The sequence below is a fragment of the Delphinus delphis genome, chromosome 1 (genome assembly GCF_949987515.2).
Source record: "Delphinus delphis chromosome 1, mDelDel1.2, whole genome shotgun sequence".
Lineage (NCBI taxonomy): Eukaryota > Metazoa > Chordata > Mammalia > Artiodactyla > Delphinidae > Delphinus > Delphinus delphis.
Window position 1 is genome coordinate 91,034,068 of NC_082683.1, and position 26,584 is coordinate 91,060,651.

At 36.5% G+C, this 26,584-nt stretch overlaps 1 pseudogene; it reads left to right on the forward strand.

The window, feature by feature from the left end:
- Positions 1-10,595: 10,595 nt before the first annotated feature.
- LOC132422642 (NEDD8-conjugating enzyme UBE2F-like) lies at positions 10,596-11,204 on the forward strand (annotated as a pseudogene).
- Positions 11,205-26,584: the final 15,380 nt, after the last annotated feature.

Consider the following 26,584-nt stretch of genomic DNA (forward strand, 5'->3'; position numbering starts at 1 on the left):
CAGCAGGCAGACTCTCAACCACAGCGCCACCAGGGAAGCCCCAAGGCTTATCTTTTTATAAAGCATCTGCTGACTCTCTCTGATTAGCAAGGACTACTTCTTTCTATGTAAAACTTTGTATTGTTGAACATTTGATATCCTAGTCTGTATTTATTTGCATTACTGCATTTTATTAGACCATAAAAGCTCCTTGAGTATAAGAACTTATTCATCTTTATTTTTTTTTTTTTCGGTATGCGGGCCTCTCACTGTTGTGGCCTCTCCTGTTGCGGACCACAGGCTCCGGACGCGCAGGCTCAGCGGCCATGGCTCACGGGCCCAGCCCCTCCGCGGCATGTGGGATCTTCCCAGACCGGGGCACGAACCCGTGTCCCCTGCATCGGCAGGCAGACTCTCAACTACTGCGCCACCAGGGAAGCCCAGAACTTATTCATCTTTATATGTTCAGCATTTAGCACTGTTTGGCAAATAAGTACTCAAAAATGTGTGTTGGATTAAAGAATAAATATATATGAAGTGAAGTCTCTAGATATAAGCCAAATGAATATGGTTTTTGCAGGGTTCAGACAACCTAAAAAATTGTGTGCTTGCATTTTTACATTGAAAAGTGAAGTGTGTTAATGTCTTTTAACTGTTAAGAGATGGAGCTGGGCTATTAGAAATAGACTAATGAGTTTAATGCACATGGACCATATCTCATTTTTGCGCCCCAGCGCCTACTACAATAGCAGTAAGGGAAATGATTAATGGATAAAAAGATGATTATGTGTTCATTTTTTACCAAGAAAATAAGAATATTTGCAGTTTTGAATGAGGTAATATGGAGTCAATATATTTTTGAAATTGCTAAAAGTGTTAAATAGCAAATATAGAATATGTAGCACACTGAGTTTTAAAAAATCAAATCTCTGATTATGTAATAAACTGGTTTGCTTACCTCTCACTCTTGGCACAATTAGTATATAAGGTGAAAGAAAAAGAATACACCTATTCAGATAGAATTGTGTTTTCCTAAAATAGATAGAATTCTTTGCCAGGATTCTGAGGGACAGTAGTGTTACGACTAATTGTATGTAAGGGCAATTTAACTGAAATATCTTCCATATTTCTGATCACTGGTGGTAGTCTGGTTGGCTCATGAGCATCTACATCCTTGCTCAGAGCTCATGATTGTTCCTTTTGCTTTGCCACACAATACCAGGGTATGACTGTTCCAGAAGGAGGATAAATATTCTTTAGTCAAGGATATAGAAAATGAAGCTAAAAAGGAAGGAGAGAATTTTATAATATAATTTCAGCATATTTGCATTTCATCATCATTTATGTACTTCACTTTCTATATATTTCTAACTAGCAGTCTCTATTTCTGCCGTCAGGAATCTATGCATTGCAAACTCAGACTTGTGTAAAATGATGAAATTCTGCTTCCTGAATTTTAAATGCAAAATCTGGCATGCTCATTTACATGAGAGGAAATTTGTGGTTATGGCCAACAGCCACATTTCAGTACATTCAAAAACATATTTAATTATGAACAAAAAAGTATAATATTTAAACAAATCAAATGGCATACTTTTTGTACACAAATCAGTTGCATTTTTGGTTATTTCCTCCTATTATTATCTGACATTTATATTCTGCTTTGGTGAACTTTGTTTCCTCACTGTCTCCCACTTGCCATCATTCTTCAAACTTTGCCTGTGGATTTCTAACAATCTGGAGCACCCTCACCTTTCTTTTCTTCACTGTTCAAGTTCGCCATATTTTATAAGACTAACCATTTGTTTTCTTCTTACCAAAAGCCTTCCAGAAATATTTCAGTCTCACTTAAATTTCCTTTTTGCCCCTAATGACAATCACCTCCTTACTCCTTCTTAATTGTTTTAAATAAATATATCTTATTTCTCTATAATAATAATGAGACTTTTAATGACAAGGATTATGTCCTATAAATTTTTAGTGTTTTCCATTTCACTAAACTTAGTGGTAAGAACAAGATTCAACAAATATTATCTGAACTGAAAAAAACAGGTCTTGAAAAATGTATTTTATAGTAGAAAAATAGTTATCAAATCTTTATGACAAATGCTTTAAGACTGAGGAAGAATAAAATTGACATGGCAGTATAATAGAGGTTACTAAATTGGAAGCTGACATTGTGATCACAGAAATTGTATACCCTGATGAGGAGGTTAATATAGAATGCACTCTATTTTGGTTATCTATTGCTGAATAACAAACCTCAAACCTTAAACTAACAACAGCCATTTATTGTCTTTCATGGTTTTATGATTTGTCTAAACATGTTTGAGTGGATCTTCTGTTGCATGTGGACTTGACTGGGGCTGCAATCACCTGGAAGCTACGTGGAAACATCCAAAGTGGCTGACTTGCATGTCTGACAGTTTAGTAATGGCTGTTGTCTGGGAACTCAGGTGAGGCTGTTGAGCAAAGAGCCCTAGTTCTCACTACGTGGCCTCCCCCTATAGTTTTAGGGACAGCAGTGTCTCCCTCCCTATTAGTAGAGAGGACCTCTCTCTATAGCTTGGGTTTTTCACAGAATTACAGTTAGATTCTAAAATGGAGCGTGGCAGGTGTGTGAAAGTAGAAACCACAAATCTCTTCAGGTACAGCTTTAGAAGTTACATAGTATCACTGCCTCCAGATTCTGTTGATTAAAACAAGTAACAAGGCCAGACAAGAAGAAATAAGGGAAAACATGCCATTTCTTGATAGGAGGAGTGGCAAAGAATTTGCTGCCATCTTTAATAAAAAATCATCTCTTTGATTTTCAACTAAAATCCTGGACATTCATCAAATGACTACCTAATTAGCTGATATTTTGGAGTTAGACTTTTCAACTTTTAAAAGTTAATGTAAATGACTGCACTGGATTTTCTATCTTGCAATGTTAAATTGCACTTAGATGACTAAAGTATTATTTTTAGTAAGGAATATTTCATAATATTAATGTGCTTTATAAGATTTGTGTAAAGCAAGTATAATTACCTCTCTTCCTATACTTGTACTATCATATATATAACTTTTAATTTTTGTTCATTTTTTCACCTGTCCACTGAAGAAGACAAAATCCAGAGATTTCTTACAGACTGTGCATCCCAAATGGTGGTCCCAGACAACAAGTCAATCAGCAGCATATATCATTAAAAGCTAGAATGGTTTCAGGTCATTGCCTATTTATTTTTCCAGTTTGACAGACCTAGCTGACATCATTCTCTGAGATTCCCACAAAGTCTTCTAAGGTGATATGATGCTAATAACTCTGTGAGTCCCTGAAATGTTAGGATATAATCTTAGTATAGAAACCACAGAAAACTGAAAGCACCATCAGACATTTTCAGTACTGAATTGAGAATCTAGCATAATTTATCAGAGTTAGCAGTACAAATAAAATAGTTACTTGTGGTTTCTTATAAAAAGACTACTGTCATGGCTAGACTTAGAAAAACAGTATCATTTTCATCAGCAACTACAAACCAAATACTATAAAGATTGTCTTAAATTTTCTTTCACACTGACCCTATGACTTAAAATGTACATTTTAGAGAAAAATATATAAATAGTTAAATTATAATACTTATATAATTATAGGATATGTTTCTAGCTTAGGGAAACAGAAGACACATTATTAAACTACTTTTATAATTTGTACTACATTTTTATCATTCAGTTTTTTTAATTCTTCATTTTGAAATAAATTCAGACTTACAAAAAGTTACAAAAATAGTCATAGGATTCTTATACGCCTGACATTCAGTCTCCCAAAATGTTAAAGTCTTATATAACCACAGTGTGATTATCTAAACCAGGAGATTAATACTGATATAATACTGTTAAATAATCTACAGTCCTTATTTAACTAACATTAATTGTCTCAGTATCCAATTCAAGATCACAAACTGAATTTAGTTATCATGTCCATTTAGCTTCCTTTAATCCCAGACAGTTTCTTAAATTGAAGTCATTTCTATCTGCATTGAGAGAATGAAAAAAGTTCCTAAAAATAGGAAACCATAAACAAGACCAAAAGATAACCCTCAGAATGGGAGAAAATATTTGCGAATGAAGCAACTGACAAAGGATTAATCTCCAAAATTTACAAGCAGCTCATGCAGCTCAATAACAGAAAAACAAACAACCCAATCCAAAAAATGGGCAGAAAACCTAAATAGACATTTCTCCAAAGAAGATATACAGAGTGCCAACAAACACATGAAAAAATGCTCAACATCATTAACCATTAGAGAAATGCAAATCAAAACTACAATGAGATATCATCTCACACCAGTCAGAATGGCCATGATCAAAAAAATCTAGAAACAATAAATGCTGGAGAGGGTGTGGAGAAAAGCAACCCTCTTGCACTGTTGGTGGGAATGTAAATTGATACAGCCATTATGGAGAACAGTATGGAGGTTCCTTAAAAAACTACAAATAGAACTACCATATGACCCAGCAATCCCACTACTGGGCATATACCCTGAGAAAACCATAATTCAAAAAGAGTCATGTACCAAAATGTTAATTCCAGCTCTATTTACAATAGCCAGGACATGGAAGCAACCTAAGTGTCCATCAACAGATGAATGGATAAAGAAGATGTGGCACATATATACAATGGAATATTACTCAGTCATAAAAAGAAATGAAATTGAGTTATTTGTAGTGAGGTGGATGGACCTAGAGTCTGTCATACAGAGTCAAGTAAGTCAGAAAGAGAAAAACAAATACCATATGCTAACACATATATATGGAATCTAAGAAAAAAAAAAAAAGGTCATGAAGTACCTAGGGGTAAGAAGGGAATAAAGACACAGACCTACTAGAGCATGGACTTGAGGATATGGGGAGGGGGAAGGGTAATCTGTGACAAAGTGAGAGAGTGGCATGGACATATATACACTACCAAAAGTAAAATAGATAGCTAGTGGGAAGCAGCTGCATAGCACAGCGAGATCAGCTAGGTGGTTTGTGACCACCTAGAAGGGTGGGATAGGGAGGGTGGGAGGGAGGGAGATGCAAGAGGGAAGAGATATGAGAACAGATGTATATGTATAACTGATTCACTTTGTTATAAAGCAGAAACTAGCATGCCATTGTAAAGCAATTATACTCCAATAAAGATGTTAAAAAAAAAATCAACCCCCCCCCAAAAAAAATACATGCAATATTATCATCATTTTTCAAGTATCAGTATTAATTCCCCTTTATGTATTAGGATCTGAAAATAATTGTGAAACTGTGCTCAGTTGCTTTTTAGTCCCCAAAATAGCTTCTTACGAAGTGAGAGAGTGGCATAGACTACCAAATGTAAAATAGCTAGTGGGAAACAGCCGCATAGCACAGGGAGATTAGCTCAGTTCTTTGTGACCACCTAGAGGGGTGGGATAGGGAGGGTGGGAGGGAGATGCAAGAGGGAGGGGATATGGAGATATATGTATACGTATAGCTGATTCACTTTGTTATAAAGCAGAAACTAACACACCATTGTAAAACAATTATACTCCAATAAAGATGTTAAAAAATAAAATAAAATTTAAACCAGTTTAAAAAAAAAAAAAGCTTCTTACAGATAGATGATATCCAAGGTAACTCAACCATTTCAAGGACATGAGTTTGGCCACTAGATGACAATAGAGTCCTTTTCTTTCAGACTTGCCTAGGTTTCCAGTTTAAGGATTACCACCAGTGGCATCTTAACCAAAGGCTTTATAATATTCTAATACTATCTGGAGATGACACATTATGCTAGAAGATTCAACATTGTACAGATCACATTGTCTTATAATTATCTGTTTTAGTGTCTGTCTCCCCTACTACACTGTGAAGTACTTAATGAACGTAGTTATCTTTTATTTATTCTTACATTTATGATATCCAATACTACAGCCAATAATTTATAGTTGACTGTAAGTACATGCTTAATATATACATTGCATATATATTTTATATATATATATATATATATATATATGTATAAAATGTACTCTCTCTATATATGTCCATTATACCTTTAAAACAACTTTCAAACAAAATAAGGATTAATAAATTGCCAAATGTTTTATGTACACTCTATACCATTTAATGCTTTGTTTTTCAACAGAATTGAGATTTATCTCTAAATTTGTTCTTTGCAGGCTGGTTTGGAATTCTTTATTGGTCAGTTGCACCAGAAAACAGTACTTAGTAATTGTCTAGTCTTAATGTTGAAGGGTATTCTATCTGACCCATGCAATCTTCTTGATCAGCTTTTAACCAATAGTGACAATATAATCTAGGTTTAGACCAATTAAATGTAAATAGAAGTACACTGTGAGCTTCATATAGAGCTTTTGCTTTTCTTATATAGATGTCATCTTGTTCCCTTCTTTCATCTTTCCATTGAAATGAGTGCAATAAGACTCCTTTATAATGAGGTGCTACATTAGTCATCTTCTGATCATAGGAGACACAAGTGAAAGCCAAGGACAACAGCCAAGATTATAGTTCCACCTTTATTGAGCTCCTGAAGAAATGACAGCAATTGCCTACATCTGGAGTGTTTGTATATGAGATAAATAAGCCCTATATGTTTGTGCCACTGTATCTGGGCTTTCTGTTACTTAAAAGCTTGATTCATTCCAAATGGATAAAAAGTCTGTAAGTACTTTGGAAGTAAAAGCTATTATTCTTTGTTAACCAGTTTTTAAATTCCATGAACAGGTAACATGTTTAACCTTTATCGTGACTAGTAGAGAGCCTCATACATATTAGGGAGCTGAAAAATATTTGCTTAGTAAATTTATGAATGAATAATTTCTGAAATTTCTAGGCGAAGCTTATTTTAAATTGAAGTATTTTTTTGAGATGGCCATCCTTACTCAGAAATAAATAAATAAATAAACAAATAAATAAATAAATATTTCAGGAATCAATAAAAATATAAAACAAAAGGATAACCTATTGAATGGGAGAAAATATTTGCAAATGATATGACATGTAAGGGGTGAATATACAACATACATAAACAGCTCATACAACTCAACATCAAAAAAACAAACAACCTGATTTAAAAAATGGGCAGAGACCTGAATAGTCATTTTTCCGAAAAGGACATGCAGATGGCCAACAGGCACATGAAAAGATGCTCAACATTAGCTAATCATCAGGTAGCTACAAATCAAAACCACAATGAGATATAACCTCACAGCATGAAAAAAAACACAAATAACAAATGTTGGCAAGGATGTGGAGAAACGGAACCCCTTGTACACTGTTGGCCAGAATGTAAATTTGTGCAGCCACTGTGGGAAACAGTATGGAGGTTTCTCAGAAAACTAAAAACAGAACTAACATATATGACCCAGCAATTCCACTCCTTGGTATATATCTGAAAAAAAGGAAAAACACTAATTTGAAAAGATACATGCACCCCAATGTTCACAGCAGCAACTATTTACAATTGCCAATATATGGAAGCCACCTAAGTGTCTATCAACACTTTATATGAATGGATAAAGAAGATGTGGTATATATATATATATGTACAATGGAATACTACTGAGCCGTAAAAGAGAATTAAATTTTGCCATTTGCAGCAACATGAATGGATTTGGAGCGTATTAAGCTAAGTGAAATAAGTCATGTATCAATGTCTTTTGGAATTAGAGTTTTCTCTCTCCAATCCCAGGAATGGGATTGCAGGATCATGTGGTAACTCTATTTTTAGTTTTTTAAGGAACCTCCATACTGTTCTCCCCTGTGGCTGCACTAAATTACATTCCCACCAAGAGAGCAGGAGGGTTCCTTTTTCTCCACACCCTCTCCAGCACTTATTATTTGTAGACTTTTTAATGATAGCCATTCTGACTGTTGTGAGGTGATACCTTATTGCAGTTTTGATTTGCATTTCTCTAATAATTAGAAAACTTGAGCATCTTTTCATGTGCTTATTTGCCATCTACATGTCTGCTTTGGTGAGATGTCTTTTCAGAACTTTTGACCAGTTCTCAATTGGGTTGTTTTCTTATTCTTGAGTTTTAAGAGATCTTTATATGTTTTGGATACCAGTACTTTATCAGCTATGTGTTTGCAAATATTTTCTCCCACTCTGTGTCTTGTCTTTTTGTTCTCCTAAAAATAATTTATTTTTCAAGAAAATAAATTTGAAGAACAATAATATAACAATTTTAAGCTGTAGTCATAATTTGTAGAGATTCTCCACAGCAATAAAACATTATGTAACTATAAGTATTTACATGACTAAGGAAATATAATAAATAATATAATATTAAATAATCCTCAACTATTTCTGGGCAAATTACCTCCCATTATTTGAAATAATTTCTGAAAAAAATGTGTGCTTATGGTAGTGTTAGGTACTGGTATTGTTGATTAATGGAGGTAAAAGAAATAAGATGCTTCCAGGGTTTTTAGAATATAATGTTGCCGTAACTGACAAATGGTTTATAACTATGAGCTCTTCCTTGTTTCTAAGTATTTACACCACAAGCAGAGGCTTGGAACTTTTTTAGTGTTACAGATGAGAGTGGGTTTCATGAACTATTTATTGATAAACAACCTATTTATTATTGAAAAATAAGGAATTCAATAATGCAAAAAGAGTTAATTCAATGTAAGTTTTGCTCAGTGGCCCAATTATAGGTTGATTTTGATCAAGTAACTGAGAATACAGCTGTATTAGGCAGGATTCCCAGTTTCAAGCAAGCTACCTCTGGTCCATTTAAGCAAAACAAACAAACTTTTTAACATATTCATAGCACAATGTGAGAAAGATGGATAGCTATGGAACAGATTTGTACTTTCTATTCTGTCGGATAGAGTTGTTGCTGAGGAACTGCTGCAAATTATGGACTGTATCTCCCTTCACCTGTGAATCCATGTGGGTCTGGTGGCTGGATCTCATCTAGGATTGTGGGGATAAAGTGATGTGTGTCACTTCATAGAATGGCTTTAAAATGGAGTACTTCTTCATTCCCATTTGTTCTTGCTTTAACTGCAGATGCTGACAAAGCCTTAGTGGGAGATAGAACATAAAGATGAAAACAGCCCAAGCCATCCACCGTTGAAGTTCAGTGAGTTGATGAGAAATAAACTTCTATATTGTAAACCACTGAAGTTTTGAGTAGTTCATTCAAGAAGCTACAGTTACCTTAACTGATATTTGCATGGAGTTGCTGGAATTCTAGATGAACAGGCTTGGAAAACTGGCAATGATAATGGAAAAGTAAAAGTGAAAACCACAGCCAAATCTTACCACTGAATCAGTTGGGTGAAGACACTTCTGTTTCCACAGCTGAACACTAGAAATTGTAACTTTGCCACTGGCACTGGACACTGGGTTCAGCTGCTGGCTCTGTGGCCCCTGGAACACCAGGATACTTGAAGTTGCTGCAATCTCTGCAGCAACTATTAGAATTTATTTTCTATCACATTTGATTTATTGTATAAATAACTTCTGACTCAAAGTCCCAGGTGAAATTGGATGAGACACACATACAGGTGTCTAGTGTGCAATGTTGGGTGTTGGAAAAATGAGTATCTGCCCTTTTGGGCCTTTATAGTGGGAGGTGATCACCTAAATTTCTATGCTGAAGAGTCATCTGATTATTAGGCTATTCAGATATACACTAAACTAGCAATTAAGACATGAATTCTGAGACGTGTACTAGTTACCCATTACTGCACAACAGATTAATCCCAAATATGAAGGACTAAAACAATAAAATTTAGTATCTCACAGTTTCTATGAGTTAGGAATACATGACAACTTAGCTGAGCCTTTGTGTCTCACAGCCTCTTACGAGAGACCTGATAGGGGCTGCAGGAATCTGCTGGCTTGATAGGAGCTAGAGGATCTGTTCATAAGATGGCTCACTCACAGGGTTGTTGGTAGGGAGCATGGGTGGACCTCTTCATAGGATCACCAGGTGACCTCATGACATAGAAGCTAGCTTTCCCCAAACTACATAATCCAAGACAGAGCAAGAGAGGCAAATGCCACAATTTCCATTATGACTTAGCCTTATAATTCATACACCATAACCTGTCATATTTTATAGGTCACAGAGACAAACCATGAAGCAATATCAGAGAGGACTACACAATGATGTGAATGTTGGGAGATAAGGATCATGGGGAGCTATTTTTTGGACAGTGGCCACCACAGGAAGAGTGGAATTTTGTCACTCTATACTTCAGATTTCACTACAGAATTTTAATTGTGGAATCAGTAAGCTACAAATAAGAAGAGGTTATTTTATTGATCTGGTTACTACCAACTATTTCTCTGAGTTTAACTCTTTAATTGCTATACCTACCGATTTCTAGGGTTCCAGTCAATTTTGCAGGGAGGGGAAGAGCTCATCTCAGCTCTTAAAAATGACTGCCAAGACGGAAGAGAGAAGCCGAGTCCAGCCTCATTTCCGGTCCCGCCGCCTGCCAAGCCACTTCCGGTCCAGCGTCCAGAGCTGGGTGTGGCTCTGAGCGTCGCGTGTCGCCCCCGCTGGCTGGGTGTGGTGGTGGGCGCCGCCCCGACTCTCCAGTCTTGTGGTTCCCAGGGCAAGGTGGCAGTAATGCTGACGCTGGCAAGCCCACTGAGGCGGGATGATGGTTGGTCTCAAAGGGTCGCTCCCGGGAGTCAGCCAAAGCCTCTGACTCCCTCAGCGGGTTTCGGCGAGAGACAGTCTACTTGTTAAAGAGACTGCACAACTTGAAGCTAATTTACCTTGTACATGTAAAGTGCATTTTCCTCAACCAAACAAGCTTCATTGCTTTCAGCTAACTGTAACCCCAGGATTTTTCTTTTTTTTTTTTTTTTGGTTTTGTGTTTTTTGATAGATGAGGGTTACGACGAGGGTGGAAAATTTCGATTTGATACTGAAGTTCCTGATATGTACAACGTGGTGCCTCCCACAGTGAAATGCTTGACCAGGATCTGGCACCCCAACATCATAGAGACAGGCGAAGTATGTCTGAGTTTACTGAGAGAACGTTTGATTGACAGCACCGGCTGCGCTCCCACGAGGACACTGAAGGATGTTGTTCGGGGATTCAACGCTTTGTTAAGTGATCTTTTGAATTTTGATGATCCACTGCATATTGAAGCTGCAGAACATCATTTGCCAGACAAGGAGGACTTCCAGAATAAAGTTAAAGAGTACATGAAACATGCCAGAGGATAAGACGAGAAGACTGCAGCGCCGTGGACTGTGCATTATAAGTTTGTCTCCAACTGAAACAAAAAGGGAGCCTCTTCCTCAGTCCTCGCGCTCCCCTCGGTCCCATTGGGTCCTCAAGTCCTGTGACTATGTTGTCCTGAGGAAGAACCTCTTAATGACTGCCCATTGTAGATGGAGAGTTCTACATAAATACAGCAAGAGAATGTGTTTGGGGTTCTCAAGAGTTGTCCCCTTACCTTAACATGCTTACTTTTTTGCAACTGTACTCTATAGGCTGGTGGTGAGATTCTCGAGAAGTTGTAATGAACTCAGAATTGAGGCTAGATCTTGCTTCTTTCCCTTCTCCCAAAGTCAGTTCCCTGCACAGGTCATGCTAATAATGTGCTCAGTGTAGCTCACAGATTGGCAATCAGAAACCCACTACAAACTGTGATTGGATGCAAATTCTCTTAGTTCCTTCCACAAATGTTAGCCTTGCCTAGATGTCGTGAAGCTTCCTAAAATGCATAACCATTCACTGTAGATCACTTACTGAAATGCATATTTTATTTAATGTAAGTATATTTTGGAACATTTGTAATTTGTACGATTTAGTGCTTTAATTATTTTTTTCTATTCTCAATTTAGTTTGTATTTTCATTATATAGAGCAGAGAGAAGGATGTTGAGTCAAGCAACTATTGAAGAGAAATACAAAGAAAATATGAAAGAAAAAAAAATGACTGCCAAAAGCATTGCTAATAATTTCTATACCTTCATATTTCCAAGGCAGTATCAAGCAAATGGGCTGGTAAGAACTGGTAAGAATGAAGAGGTAAGATGAGAAGTTGATGCTATTCAGTTGTCTGGATGACAGTTAAAGCACATCATTTAGATGCCAATGCCTGTGGGAGAAAATATTACAGAAATACGGTGAGTATCCAAAAATAATGATGGACATTTAGGACCAGGATGGAATGCATGTATATTGGGAAAATACCAGCAGAGGAAAGAATGCATGGTTGGAGCAGGTAACAAGGAAAAGTGCAGAAGGATATAAGGCATAAAGTGGAATGGGGGAACAGATCATTTAGGGTTTTATAGGCAATTATAAAGACACTGGATTTTACTTTGATATAAGAATATTTTGGAGGGATTTAAGTAAATCAAAAACATTTAAAAATAGTTTAAGGAATAAGTGAATGCAAAGAAATAGAATAAGAAGATGATGCAATGATAGAAGCAAGAAATAATGGTTGGTTGAACTCTAATAATATCTCGGAGTTGGTGAGGATGGATCAGATACTGGATATATTTTGATGGTGCATATGATGTGAGGTATGAGAGAAACAGATAAGCCACAGATGATATCAGGAGGTTTGCCTTGAGCTCCTAAAGTAAGGGAAAGTTTTTTTTAAAGAAAAACCTTCTTTTATTAATGGTGGGGAAGATCAAGAGGTTGGTTTTGAACTTGTTACATTTTTTTAAGGCAAGCGAAACATCTGGGGAAATTTTGATTAGGCAGTTTGATATACTAAACCTGGACATTCTGAAGTGTAGAGGAAGAGGATGGAGAATCAGAAAGGAGACTGGGAAAGAGACAGGGTGGTGTCTCAGAAGCCAGTTGTAGAAAGTGAGTCAAGAGAATGGAACCATTAAATTGTACTAAAGGGTTGAATATGGTGAAAACTGAGTTTAGTCACATTGTGGCCACTAACGACCTTGACAAGCTTTGTTTTAGATGAATAGAGACTGCAGTCCTACTGGAGTGAGATCAAAGAGAATGGGAAGAAATGAATAAAAAGTAGCAAGGAGATATACGGCAAAGGAGAGTAAACAAAGGAATGATGTCTGTAGAGGGATGGGTGGGAATGGGGGGAAAGAGAGGGAGAGGGAGAGAGAGAGAGATTTATTTTTCCCAAGAGGGAGAACCCAAAGCCAAGTAGAAGTGTCTGGTACCTAATCAGTTTGTGGAATTGAGACTCTTTATTTATACTTATTTAATCCTTCCTTGGTTTTCATAAAGGGATAGTTTACATATAACTGAATTTTCATTCTAAGCAGCTGAGACAAAATAGAAGTAAGAAGAAGATTGATTTTGTTGAAAAATCATAAGAAATCTGCAGCTATACTCTCTTAGAAAACTCAGAAATGCATGGTATATAGTTAAAATCTTAAGTTTAAATACAAGTCTTAAAGGTCTCAAAGTTTTATTCATATATTTGTCCACCAAAAATGTTCTTTTTGGGACAACAGATTTAGTTTCAGGGTGAAACAAATTCCGCTGGCTGCTGGCACAGAGTTTCTCAATCTGTGAGCCACTGGACCCGGTGTTTTGGTAAGAAGTTCGCAAAATCTAGTATAAGCATTCCATTGTCTGCAGACCAATAAATAAAGGCATTGTACCTTTAATATGTGACATAAGTAAAGATATCATCCAAATCAAAAGATTGGGAACCACAATTTAGGGCTATAAAATATACATATCTATCTCATTCTTGAGTCTATAAATTCATCCAACTATGCTCTGAGTTTCTAATTTTGTGCAAAGCAATGTACACAAATAAAAAATGTATTAACCCTAAACAATTGTAATTTGCATGTTGTGCCTTAAAATAGGCTTTCAAAGTTATTTGAATAGAGTTTTACTGGGATCTGATAGTATCTTCTTTCTGCAGGAGACAAATTAGTTTAGAGCCTGTATCTTGGCTTATATAGTAATTACTTTTTAATCAGTTAGAAGTTGACAATTTACTACACTTTCTTACTTACATTATCTGGTTTTGGAGTCAGTAATAGCAACAAGATACCTTGATCAGGAAAATCCTGGTATTTACAGTTGAGGTAATAGCAAAATAAGATAGTCCTTATCTGATAAAAATACATGCAAAGCAGCATTTTTGTCTTACACAGTAGAAAAATAAGAAACAGGTTAGTTCCCTTCTCTTTGTTCCCATAGCTTTAGAACTGTTTACCTACACACAATATAAAGCAGATTAGTTTCTGATTACATAGAAGGTGATTCGTGCTATTTGAGGGATTACATTATATTTTTAGGATTATACCATATTACAATATGTTTTTATTGTGAACATTTGTACAGGAACATTATGGAATAATGAATGACTATATCCTAAAAAAATACAATACACATTGACTTAATTCCTTGAAAATACTTTATAATAAGTATTTCTTACGATTTATATGTCATTGAACTCCTAACTCTGTCTGTCTTTCTCTCTGCTTTTTAGGTTTTAACGTCCAGGGAATCTGTCTGGCATTTTACACTTTATACACAATTCTTCCTTCTCAGATGCTGTCCTCTCTGGGCATCTGTGACAATACAGCTTTTGGATCTCTTACCTTTCTGAGTCATCTTTCTCAGTTTCTTATTTATTTATCTGCTTGTTTGATTTTTAAAATTTTTATGCTCTTTGTTCATTGTTTGTTTGTTTGTTTATACTCTTTCTTATCCTGATCTTTAGATATTTTTTACTCTAAAGGCTTTTGCATTCAGGTGACATCTTTAATTTTTTTTTTTTTTTAAACTCACCAGTACAGTATTCCTTAATTCTGACTTTGAATTACAATCACCAGGGGAGATTTTACAAAACAGGATTGCCTGCCCCCCACCACAGAGATGTTGCTTCAGAATTTCTCAGGTAGATCCTGGGTGTTTTTATTTTTTTAAAAGCTCCGTAGGTAATTTTAAAGTATAGCCAGATTTGAGAACCAGTGCTATTTACATTCTCCCGGAGTGATCTCATCCACTCATAAAGCTTCAACTACCTGCTCTACACAGAAGATTTATAAATATATATCAGCAGCTCTAGCTTCTCTCCTGAGCCACAGGCTTGTTATAGATAATTGCTCAGTTTGCATTCCTTCTTTTCTTCACTCCCTGAATGTTTTTGAGTGCTACCAAGTGCTAGGTGCTCAGCTAGACAGAGGGATTCAGAAATGAGCTAGATATTGTTACTGCCCTCAGGGAATTTAAGTAATATATGAAATAAAGACAAATAAATAGACAACTAAGTACTGTGTTGTCATAGCCACTACAGAGGAAAGACGAGAACGTAGGATATACACCTAACCCAGATGGGGCAGACTTGTAGAACTCGGGGGACTTTTGTCTCAGGTATGTACAGAAGATAAAGTATGTCTCGAAATATGGAAATATATTTTCTAGGTGTAAAAGATGGTGATATGGGGAGAGAGAGGATTATTCACAGAAATAGGGACAAAGAAAACTGGGATATATCTAGGGAAGTACACATACAGCTTTCTGTGGCAGAACTGTCTCCTCTTCATGATTTCCCATTAAAATAGTTCTGCTAATTTTATAACTAAACTTCATAGAACAATTATATCTATCAGTTAAAGGGTCTTAGTGAAAACTCATATAAGAAAAATGTATATTTATGAACTCAAAATAATATGTGGGAAGTTGCCAGTTATATTCTAAAACATAATTGGTAGAATGTTAGATATCTATTCATGTGTAGATATTTTAAAAACCACATTGAATATAAACGGGGGACACACATCTTCACTGCTACTAGTCCTGAGAAAGGCAATCACACTCCCATATGTAGTCTGTGATATTCTCTGTCACTGTGTACTGTCATTGTCTTGAATATTTCAACTGTTTCTTTCATATTTAGCTTTTGTTTTTGCCTAGAGTTATATAATGAGTCACAAAAGTTTTTAAAAAGTTGAAATAAAATTCAAACAGAAGGTAGCAAGGAGCATGACAAAAGGGATTAAGACAGAAACACTACAGCACCATACAAAGAAAATCAGTAACAGGAATATGAACATAACTGCATTTTGCAATTCTCTCATGCTAGAGCATCAACCATGTGCCCTGATGATTTACCAACCTTTTTTGTGATAGAGTTCTTTCAGGTGCGCCAAAATGATGGAGACTATCAGATCCTCTGAATCTGATAATTGGTCTAAAATATTCCCTTCATCACTCAACTATTCAGCATCATAAACTTTCTTTTACAAAATTTTGGGGTTATAATTCATGTATCATGCAATTAACCCACTTATGGTATACAATTCAATCATTTTTATTATATTCACAAAGTTGTGCAACCATTAGTCACCATAATTTTAGAACATTTTCACTACCTCAAAAAGAAAACCTGCACTACTTAGCCCCCAGCTCCTAAGCCCTCATCTCCCCAGCCCTAGGCAATAACAGATTTACTTTTTGTCTCTGTAGGTTTGCATGTGTGTGTGTGTGTGTGTGTGTGTGTGTGTGTGTGTGTGTATGTATTTCATATAAATGGAATCATACACTCTGTGGTTCTTTATGACTGGCTTCTTTCACTTTAGCTTGTTTTTAAGGTTCACCCATGTTGTAGCATACATCTGTATTCATTCCTTTTTTTACATCAAAAATTTGGTTTATTTTTAGTGGTCTCATAACTATTTTAGTAAAGTTGATTTCCTTTGGAATCCAATGAATTTAGCTATTTTTTTGTGGTAAAATACAATAAGATGTACCATTTAACCCATTTTAAAGTGTACAATTCAGTGGCCCAAGTATATTCACAATGTTGTGCAACCATCATGACTATCTTGTACCAGAACTTTTCTATCACCCCAAATGAAAACCCATTAAGTAGCCACTCCCATCTCCTTCCCTACAGTCTCTGGCAATCACCCATCTGCTTCTGTCTCTATGTATTTGGCTATTCTGGATATTTCATATAAATGGAATCATTATAATATGTGACCTTTTGTCTCTGACGTCTTTCATTAATTTAATTTAATGTTTAATGATGTTATTCTGAGCAGGGACCTATGACACCATAGTGAACTGTAACTTGTAAATGGACAAAAGAAGATTTACAGCAAACTTCTCATTGCACAAACTGGCTTTTAGCAAGAGAAAAAAATGCTTATTGAGTTTGTGTTATGTGCTAGTAGTGAGGTCTAAGTACTTTGCAAGTATTTTTCCATCTTTATTGAGCTATAATTGACAAATAAAAATTGTATATATTTAAGGTATAAGACTTGATGTTTTGATATACATATACCTTGTGAAATAATCCCCACAGTCAAGCTAATTAACATGTCCATTACCTCACATAGTGACCATTCCTTTCTGTGTGTATGTGATCTACACATTTAGCAAATTTCAAGTATACAATTACAGTATTGTTAGCCATATTCATACTGCTCTACATTAGATCTCCAGAATTTATTCATCTTGCATAATGGAAACTTTGTATCCTTTGATCATCTCTCCCCATTTCCCCTTATCCCCAGGCCCTGGCAACCACCATTCTACTGTATGCTTCTATGAATTTGACTATTTTAGATTCCTCTTATAACAGAGATCATACAATATTTGTCTTTCTGTGTCTGGTTTATTTCACTTAGCATAATGTCTTCTAGTTTCATCCATGTTGTCACAAAGTTCAGGATTTCCTTTATTTTTAAAGCTGAATATTATTCCATGTCTGTATAATATCTCATGTATGGATATACAATGTTTATTCATTCATCAGTTGATGGACATTGGTGTTGTATCCACCTTTTGGCTATTAGGAGTAATATTGTTATAAACCTATGTACCTGTGGTCAACTGATTTTCAATGAGTGTGCCAAGACCATTCAATGGGAAAAGAATAGTCTTTCCAACAAATAGTCATGAGGCAACTGGATATCCATATTCAAAACAATGACTTTGGACCCGTACTTCACACAATATATAAAAGTTAACTCAAAATGAATCAAAGACCTAAATATAAGAGCTGAAACTAGAAAACTCTTGGGAGGAAAAATAGGTGTAAGTCTTATGACTTTGGATTAGACAAGGACTTCTTAATTATGACATCCAAAGCACAAGCAACAAAAGAAAACACAAATAAGTTGAACTTCACTGAAATTAAAAACTTTTGGCTCAAAGGGAACCATCAAAAAAGTGAAAAGGTAACCCTCAGAAGGGGAGGCAATATTTACAAATCATATAATTGATAATGGGATATTACCAATTATAAATAAACAATTCTTATAACTCAAGACAAAAGACAAAAACCCAATTTAAAAATGAGCAAAAGACTTAAATAGACATTTTTTCCAAGGAAGATACACATAATTAACAAGTACTTGAAAAGATACTCAACATCATTAGTCATCAGGGAAGAGTTTTAAAACCACAATGAAATACCACTTTATACCCACTAGGAAGCTGATTTTTTTAAAAAGGAAAAGGAAATTAACAAGTTTTAACAAAGATGTGGAGAAATTGGAATCCTAAATCCACTGCTGGTAGGAATATAAAGTGGTATAGCCCCTGTGGAAAACATTTGATATTTCCTCAAAAAGTTGATAAAGTTACCATACAATCCAGCATTTCCACTTGTTGGAATTGCTACCAAGTACACAAAGAAAATTGAAGACATATGTCCATACAAAACCCAGTATCATAAACTTTCACAGCCAGTGATAAACTGTGTCTGCTTCAAGTCTCCCTCCTCAACGTTTTTCATGCTTCAATTTTCTTTCTCATTTGGCAGTAAAAGTTCTTTTTGTGGAATCACTTAGCTTTTTTATTGAATATATTTAATGTATTTTGGTCTAACAAAAATTCATTTATTTGTGTTTTGGTTTTGCCTTGCTGTACTGTAAATGATAACATTTATGGCCTGACATACAAACAATATGTGTTATTGCATAAAAGTCAACATCTTGTTAACAAATATATTGAGTTTTAGCAATAAAATGGAGATATTTTAAGCATTGTGCATCTTAACACTATCAACTGTTATATGTTTTATTACACTTTTCTGAAATTGGTTAGGGATTTTAGCTTGATAACCAAATGTTGATTAATTTTTTCATTGGGAAATGGGGCCCTAATTGGCATTTTCATACATTGCCTAATTTTAGGGAAAGGATTACTGATGTTATGTTAAAAAAACAATGCCTTTATTTCATTGTGCCCAGAAAACAGAGCTTCAAGGTGCTGGCCTGTTGAAAAAAGACATAGACAGGTTTTAGATCATAATGAATTGTATCTACCATGATAATATATATATATATATATATATATATATATATATATATATATATATATAAAGGTGGCTTTGGAAAGTCTTTGAATGATCTTAGTGATATGAATTTGTTTGAACTTGGAAAATTTCTTCTACTGTCAGTGTTGAGACAGGAAGAAAGGGGCAATACTGGAGGTACTGGGAGTAGCTAAAAGACTGTAGTGGTAATCTGTACAAAAAATTCTGAGAAATTTTACAGAAGCAAAGAAAAGGAGGATAGGAAGTAGGTGACAGATTTTAGAAGTGTTAAGGAGGTAGACTCAAGTGTACAGGAGGCCAACAAAGGGTGAGCATAAAATATTAGTGTCCAAACTGGGATAATTTTCAAAGTTAAAGTGGCCACTATTGTTAATTGCACTGTGTACGCATACATAGTCTGTGTGTTCTGAGGAAATCAGAGACCTATAGCCATCCTAATGATGTATCATGGAAAATAATAATAAGAGAAAACATTTCACAAGAGCATGTATGTGTCAGACATCATGGTAAGTATATTCCATAGGTCCTATTATGTAATTCAAATACCTATCCCCTACTTATGCCCACTTTACAGATGATAAACACATCAGATAAGTTAAAAACTTTCCAAAAGTGACATCTGAACATCTGCTTTTCTGATTAGGAAGCATATTCCCTTAATTTTTGCATCATTGCCCTATTATTCTGAATTACTGATAAAGGAGTAACTCTTCCTCAAAATAACATGCCCAGACAAAATGAGTAATACTATCTTGACAGATGTAATTGGTCCTCATCATGAGGAGGGGGTAAGGCTCTTGTTACATTTTAGGGTAAGGGAGAAATTTATTTGGCACCACATGATCCATATGAGCTCTTCTTGGCTTCCACTTGCTCAATTTTGATGGGAAATGGACAAGTGTAGCAACCCCAATTGGAAAAGAGCATCATGACAATGTGCTCAGATCCCTCATATCAGGCCACCAGGAAAATAACCGGAAGGCCCCTTCCCTAACACAGTCAATAGGAGAGACAAGTGAAGTGGACTTTCTCCATCTTACTCCAAAAGAAAACCCCTGGAGGAAACTTGGAAAAGTCAGTGGGACGAACAGCAGTGCCCCCCACTGTAGCTGGTTCCAATTGAAGCCACAAATAACATTAATCATCTTCCTCCTGTATACCCAGTCCAGACTTCCCTCACCCTCAGCACCTCTTCTGGTCTTGAAACTGAGTGGGACCCTGTGGGGCTCCTGGGTACAAATCCTTTCCGTGTCCCCCATTTTTTGTTTTTGGCTGCACCACGCTGCACGAGGGATCTTAGTTCCCAAATCAGGGATCAAACCCGTGCCCCCTGCAGTGAAAGCGTGGAGTCTTAACCACTGGACTGCCAAGGAAGTCCCTGGTGTCCCCCATTTCTTGTTTGTAGGAAATAGGCTTTATTCACCCTCCTTGACCTTCCCTGAGTTCCAAAGGGCAGATTCAAACAGTAGCTAATCAGGGAAGGGAGGGGAGGCAGAAACTATGGGGGGAGGAATCAAGAAACAATAGTGCAGCCTTGGGACAGTATCCTGGTTCCTCCTCAAGGAATATACATAAAAATATCTTTGAGTTCTTCAGCAGAAACTAAGGCCCCCACCCAGGTGGAGGATAGTAACTTCAGGCTGAGCACAGGATTCCTGGAACACCACCATGTTACATCACCACCAACCAGTCAGAAGAAAGTCACACACCCGGCAGCCCTCACCCTAGATTTTGTGTTCCTTTTCTGGGCCCGGTGGTGACCATCCTGTTGGACCTCCTGTTTGGCCCTTGTCTGTTTCAGCTGCTCACAAAGTTTATCTCGGACAGGCTCCAACATTTTCAGACTAAGTTGTTGTTACTACAAGGGTGGAAGCCGAATTCGGACATGAAATACCTCAGTTTAGATAAGGTAGAGAGAGACTTCTACTCTCCTAGCCAGGATGGCACCCACTTCCAGGAAGAAGTAGTTACAGAAGAAAGAGACCTCCGCCCCAATTCCCAAGAAGTATCTTGAGTATGAAGTCTCTCGGTAGGGGGGAGTTGTTAGGGAACCATTGACAGAAAACACCTGCCCTGGCTAGCTTGCATGGATTATTTCACAACAGGAAGTCCCGATAAGGAACATGGAACTGACCAGCTGCAGCCAACCAGAATTCGGGGGTGGGGGGGCAAAAGCAGGGAGGAGAAGCCAACCCATATATGTCTTGCTGAAAACCATCTTGACTGAGAGATGCGTGCGCTGCCTGGAAAGTCCTTTAATTGGACCACATATAGGCACAGGCAAGATGGTTGGCCAGAGACAACCCAAAAGACTAACCCCACCTCCATAAAACCCTGAGACTGTGAGGCACTTGGCAGAGCAGTCCTCCTGGGTTCCGTTACCCTGCTACTCTCTGCTCCAGAGCTCTCTGCTTTGTCAGTATGTGTGTCTCCTCAGACAATTCATTTCCTAGTGTTAGATGAGAATCCACTCTCGGCCCTAGAAGTAGTCACCCTTCCCGTAACAACTGCAGATATAAAACCTAGACAGAATGCCCAGAGCAACTGTTTGAGGATTTGAAAAGTAAAAAGTAGCAGGGGAAGAAAAAACAGAACTCAGAACCTGAGGTAAGTATACCTTTGTTTTTGTTTTACTTTGGTATGATCTAACCTGAGCTCAATGTTGCCTGAAGCACAGACATGGCCACCGGAGCACAGACAGGAAGAGAGCCAAAAAAAACAAGCTAGTTTTGGCTCGAAGAACATAGAAAACCCTCATTTTTCCATTCTTTCCTTTTCTCAATTCCCTCTCACCCTAGGCCCACAGTCATCCTATGGTGGCAGTGGCAGCCCTGTCAGCAGGATTCCCAAGGAACCAAAATTCTTAAGGAGGGAATCTTCCTCTGATCAGTGGGACTGTAGCCCCAAGGGGTGAGGCAGGGGGCGTGAAACCCTGTTAGTGTTTTTCTTCTCTGCTCTCCTGCTGCTTGATCCCAAATGCAAATGCAGCAATGGAAAAGCATGGCAGTGGGGTAATAAGCTGCAAGTTTCTGACTGGAATAATGAAAAAGGGACCACTAGAAAACCAGAAAGTACTGGAGAGACTGTGGAGAGGGGGTTGTTCTGGGCAAGCAGACCCCAAGAGCTGTGTATGAAGTCCTGCACTTACTCCTGTGCTGCACAGGCAGAGACCTGATCCTCATTAGTATATCAAAGACTGGAGAACTGGACTAAGAGACCATCTGTTGGCCAGTGGTAGAGCTCATGTGGGAGAGACCCAAATCGTCCATCAAAGATTTTGAACACTGAGGTGACATTGGAACCACAGTCTACAGACGGTGGTTGGAATTGTGACCTGAAGAGGCTTTGTATTTTAGAGGAAAGAGAAATTCTAGTTAGAAGATGAAATGGGTACTCAAATACACAAAGCACTAGATTAGACACAAGCCTGAGATAAGTATACAATTTGTTCAAATGGCAAACTGGATTAGTGCCTGTTGATACCAAGCAGGACCCTGTGGGACTCCTGGGCACAAAGCCTTTCTGTGTCCTGCATTTATTTGATTACAAGAAACAGCCTTCACACAGCCTTCACTCAGCCTCCATGACCTTCCCGGAGTTCCAATGGTCAGATTCAAGCGGTTGCTAATTAGGGAACGCAGTGGATGTGAGACCCGGGAGAAACAGTCAAGAGAAACAACAATGCAGCCTTGGGGCAAGGTCCTGTTTTCCCTGGTTTCCCATACACAAAACAATATCTTTGAGCTGTGTTGCAGATACTGAAACCTCCTCCAGGCAGGAGAAGCTAACAATTAATTATGGTATGCTGCACACAAGCATGTAGACCCCAGACCAGTTGGAACCTGAAGGTTGATGATGCTGACTCCTGCCTACCTCACCACCAAACCATCAGAAGAATATCCATTAGCTGATCACGCTCTCTTTGAACCATTATTGTAAAACTTCTCACTATCCACTGCAAGTGGGGACACATAGTTTTTTGAGACAGAAATCTGCTATGTCCCCCTTTGCCTGGCAAAGTAATAAAGCTATCCTTTTCTATTTCACCTAAAACTCTGTCTCCAAGATTTGATTTGGCACCAGTGTACAGAGAAGCTGAGCTTTCGGCATCACTGTCTTTGAACAGAAAAAGAGATTTATACTTACATCCACTGTCAAAAATAAGCCAGCAACTGTAGTGCTGTCAGAAAAGTGTTTAAAGGGAGTTCCCTGGTGGTCTAGTGGTTAGGACTTGGCACTTTCACTGCTGTGGGCTGGGTTCGATCCCTGGTTGGGAACTAAGATCCTGAAATGAAAGCCTAGTGGCACAGCAAAAAAAAAAAAAAAAAAAGGTGATTAAGCAGTAACATAAGAAACATAAAAACAAAACATCACATCTGATCTGTTAAGTTTTTCCAGATGTTTATAATACAATTTTATGAAATACATTTAATAATTGAAATCCTAGAACATCAATGCATTTTAAAATTACAGGTCAGATTAACTGTACTAAACTCTTAATCCTAGAGGTTTGTGTTGCATACTTCCAAAGATTTAATTTTTTTTTAAAACAAATATATATTTTTAAAACAAATCTTTGTGAGTTATATTTTGGTTTTTAAGTGTGAGTAAATAGTTATTACTAAATATTGGTGCTCAATTTTCTTTTTTTATTTTTTTCTAAGAAAATATTAGAGGAAACACTAGATATTAATTGCAGAACTGAATGATTTCCCAAGGAGAATAGTTATTTATTCATGAATGATAAAGCACAAATTATTTCTGGCACACTAAAATAGGGCTTACATTTGAACTTCAGCTAACAAACTAAGAATTTTCCCTTATGAATCTAATTATAAATGTCATTTCAAAAACTACTTTTACTTCTGCTTTGGCTTAGTGATACTTTTAATTTCTAATAATTGGAGTATATTTAAAGTTTCAAAAGGTAAACAAGATATAGGTTTATCTTTCTCATTTTATAAGTTAAGGATGCATTTTTCTGATCCCTTTTCTCACACTCACCAAAGAGGAAAAGAGAAAACAATATAATTGATACTTGGTAAGGAATTAAATAAAATTATCTTGTTCAGATGCCTTATTTGTTGGGATATGTTTTAATACAGTTTCAGTTTCTTTAATGGCTTTTAACCTATCCAGATTTACTATTTCTTCTTGTTTATATTATGATATTGTTTATTTTTGAAGAGAAACACCTCTTTAATCTATATATTTTAAGATGCTTAAATTTATACAACTGTTATATTTTAAATGTAACTATATCTGTATATGACATCTTTTTTATTACCAATATTATTTCATTAGACAGTCTGTCCTCTTAGTTTTAGCCCTGTAAGTAGTTTGCCAATTTTAATTCATCTTTTCAAAATCTATGTTTATTCTTTGTTCAATTTAATGTGTGATTTTACCTTATTATTTTGTCCCTCACTATGTTTTAATGAATTATTTTCTCACTGCTACTTCTTGAATCCCACTTCTTCCTTCTGGCTTCATTTTTCTTTTTGTTGAAGGGATAATTTGTGAGTCTAAATGTCTTAAAATGTCTTTATTTTTGCATGTACTCTTTTTTTCTTTTTTTGTGGTACGCGGGCCTCTCACTGTTGTGGCCTCTCCCATTGCAGAGCACAGGCTCCGGACGCACAGGCTCAACGGCCATGGCTCATGGGCCCAGCCGCTCTGTGGCATGTGGGATCTTCCTGGACCAGGGCACAAACCTGTGTCCCCTGCATCGGCAGGTGGACTCTCAACCACTGCGCCACCAGGGAAGCCCTGCATGTACCCTTAACAATAATTTTACAGTACATATTGTGTCTACAGTTCTATTCTCTCAGTACATTTCTCATGGCATCTACATTTATTTTCTGGTAATTTGGGGTATTTTCTTTAATTCTTCATGTTCACCAGCTTTTCAATGATATGTCTAGATACTAGTTGAAAAAAAACTCTATATTTTGTGGATTTTTCAACTCATGAAATTTTTCAACATATGGAATTTTTTTCTCATAGATTCTGGGAAAGGCACACCCACAACACACACACTGTCATTATCTCATCGAATATCACTTGTCTCTGCTTCTTTATTAGAATATGTTGAGACTTCTTGCTCATCTTCCATATTTCTTAGTGTCTCTTAATTATCATTCATTATTTAACTTCTCTGTGCTGCATTCTTAGAGAGTTTCACCATTATAATGTAATCAATAAATTCTCTTTAACTATGTGCAGTTGTTAAATTATTTTAGTTGTTATCAAGTTTTCATATATATATATATATACACACATATATGTATATATACATATATTTATGTTGGCATTTTTACTATATTTTTAATTTCCAAAGTTCCTATAAAAAATTTACCTTGTTTTCAATTTCATAACTGCCCTTTAACATTTAATAAATTCTAGTTGTTTATAAACATTATTTCATTATTTATCTATGTAAGAATTATAGAGTTGCTCTATTATCTTCTTTTTTTGACATTTTGTTCAATCTGTTGAAAGTCTTTCATGGAAGCAGATATTCTTTTGTGTTTGGAATTTCATGTTTAAGAGCTAATCTGCTGAGCAAGCCCCTCCCTGTATTGTGATTGGGTTTTAGGCAAACCCTGGTCCTGTGGAATGTGTAGTTCTTTAGTTAGAAGCTTTGCTTGTGAATATGGGTGGTAGACTTTTAGGGTTTGGTCCCATATGCTCACAACTTGTACAGTCCATCAGAGCTCTTGAGTCATCTTTTATGTATGAAAAACACAATTCCAGCTTTAGACTTCATGAGTGTATGCCAATTATAATTTCCTGCCAAATGCAAGGTGTTTATCTTCTGTCCTCAGCTGGCCTTAGAATTCTTATGCCATATGTCTCACTCACCATAGTGAGTTTCATTTTTATTTTTAATCAAGCTATTTCTTTCTTATTTTTAAACATGGCAATGTGTTTTTTAACCTGACAGTATTTTTTGTATAAGTATAATTTGTGTACCATGAATGTACTCATTTTTCTTTTGGCCATGCCATGAAGCATGTGGCATCTTAGTTCCCCGACCAGGGATCAAGCCCATGCCCCCTGCAGTGGGAGCATGGAGTGTTAACTACTGAACCACCAGGGAAGTCCCGGAATGTACTCATTTTAAATGTACAGTTCATTGAGTTTTGACAAATGTATAGATAATCAAGATATATAATAGTTCCATGACCATATAAATTTACCTCAAGTCTATTTTTATTTTTAATACAAGTTTAAAAACAATTTCAAACTTTATAGAAAAGTTGCAGGTATAATACAAATAACTTTCTTTCCTAAACCATTTGAAAATAAATTGCCAAACAATGCCACATCACCCTGAATATGTTGTGGG